The sequence below is a fragment of the Manacus candei genome, unplaced genomic scaffold (genome assembly GCF_025592945.1).
Source record: "Manacus candei isolate 608988 ecotype Guabito, Panama unplaced genomic scaffold, ASM2559294v1 h1tg000307l, whole genome shotgun sequence".
NCBI classification, from domain to species: domain Eukaryota; kingdom Metazoa; phylum Chordata; class Aves; order Passeriformes; family Pipridae; genus Manacus; species Manacus candei.
Genome location: NW_026138355.1, coordinates 54494 through 56373, shown reverse-complemented (window position 1 = coordinate 56373; position 1880 = coordinate 54494). Strand labels below are relative to the sequence as shown.

Here is a 1880-nt window from a genome sequence, read left to right as displayed (position 1 = left end):
GGGCCGCCGCTTTTGGCGGGTTTCCTCCTCCGGGATCCGCCCCCTGCAGCCCTTCCCCCCCTGGACCAGCCCCCTTGGGCTCCTTTTAGGCCTGCCTTGCCCAATAAGTCTGATTATACAGAAAAGCAATTTGGTTTTAACCCACAAAACCCAAAGGTATAACACAGCACCCTGGGGCATGAACAAAGTGGTTTTCCTTGGCCCCCCCCCGAGTCCAAAGTAAAGGGAGATGAGCTGTTGCAGTCTGGTCAGAAGTGGTGATTGCAGTCCAGTTGAGGCTGGTGGTCTCAGTCTGGTTGAGAGTGGTGAGCTGCAGCCTTCCTCTCGATCCCACGAGTGGTGGAAAGGTACCGAAACTCCAGGTTTATATATTCTCCAGTTCAGGCAGGAATGGTCAGTCGTTTCCTCAGAGCAGGGAATTCCATAAAAGGATGCTCAATTCTTCCCTAAGAGCGGGGAATTCCATAAAAGGATATGAGGATGCTCAGTCCATAAAAGGGTAGGAGGGTGCTCAGGACATCCCCCCCACCTCGCAGGCCCCCCCCCGAAAACAGTTCCTGGGAAAATGGCATGGAAGGCCATAGAATACACACTTTTGGGCTACACCCATCCAGTGAGGAATCGGTCCCAGCTGTTCTAACTAGGACACTGTGTCCGTCATCGCTGCCATCATCATCATCATCGGCCTCGTGGCAGTCGGTGTCTGGAAGCTCCGATCCGGTAACTCCCGGGATGGGGGTCGGCAAGGGGCACGGATCCGCCCGGCAGCATTCCGGGGATCCTGTGCCACGGGTGCTGATCCCACTTTCTTTCCATAGGGAAGAGGGAGGGGAATGGATACGACCCCGTGCCCACCAGTGAGTCCCAGCAGCGTGTGTGGATCCAGATCCTCTGTGCAGGGATCCCAGGATGGATGCCGGGATTCCAGAGGGGAATGGGGGCCTAATGGCTGGAGCGGGATTGGAAGGGGATTGCAGCTCAGGGCAGGATTCCAGAGTGGGATCAGGTGGAATTGTGGACTGGGATCAGGGCTGGATTCTGGAGTGGGATTGGGGTGGGATGGATGGAGTGGGATTGGGGTGGGATGGACAGAGCAGGATCAGGTGGGATTCTGGAGCAGTTCCTACTCTCCCTGGGCTCCACAGCCGGCTCCATCCCCTGGGATGGGAACAGGGACATGGTGACTCCTTTCCCTGCTCTCATCCCAGCAGGAATCACGGTCTGAGCGATCCCGGAGCTGGATCCGCCCCTTCCCTCACCCTGCGGAAAGGCAGGAGCTGCTGGCAGAGCTCATCCCGCTACTCCCACCCACCCCGGCCCCCCTGCGGCTCTTCCCGATGGATCAACTTCCTGCTTTTTCCCGTGTGAAACCCAGGACCACAATTATTCCTGAGGCTTTAATTTGGGTGTGAAAATCTCCTGCTTTGGGCAATAAATCCTGGCTCCCTCCTCCGGCATCCGGCAGTTCCTCTGTGGGAACCAGGAATGGGAATGGGGACAGGGGGGCTGAGATGGGGACATTGGGGACAGGGATGGGGACACTGGGAGTAGGCTGCAGACATCAGGAATGGAAATGGGAATACCAGGAGACAATGGGGAAAGGGATGGGGACACCAGGAGCAGGATGGGATGACGAGGAGAACGTTGGGGACACTGGAACAGGCTGGGGTCATCAGGAATGGGGTGGGGACACCAGGAATAGCAATGGAGACATGGGGAGCAGGTTGGGGACAGCAGGAACTGGGAATGGGGACACACGGAAATGGAAATGCGGAAAACAGAGCTGGGATGGGAACATCAGGAATGGGAATGGGGACACCAGGAATGGGAATGGGGACCTGGAGGACCACGCTGGGGACACTGGGAACAGCCTGGGGAGA

The 1880-nt window shown here is 57.4% G+C and overlaps 1 long non-coding RNA gene across 1 annotated transcript; it reads left to right on the top strand.

Moving 5' to 3' along the window:
• Positions 1-656: 656 nt before the first annotated feature.
• LOC127465014 (uncharacterized) lies at positions 657-1457 on the top strand. Its single transcript, XR_007901815.1, has 3 exons — positions 657-720; positions 819-857; positions 1209-1457. It is a non-coding gene; the product is annotated as an uncharacterized LOC127465014 (long non-coding RNA).
• The last annotated feature ends 423 nt before the right edge of the window (positions 1458-1880 follow it).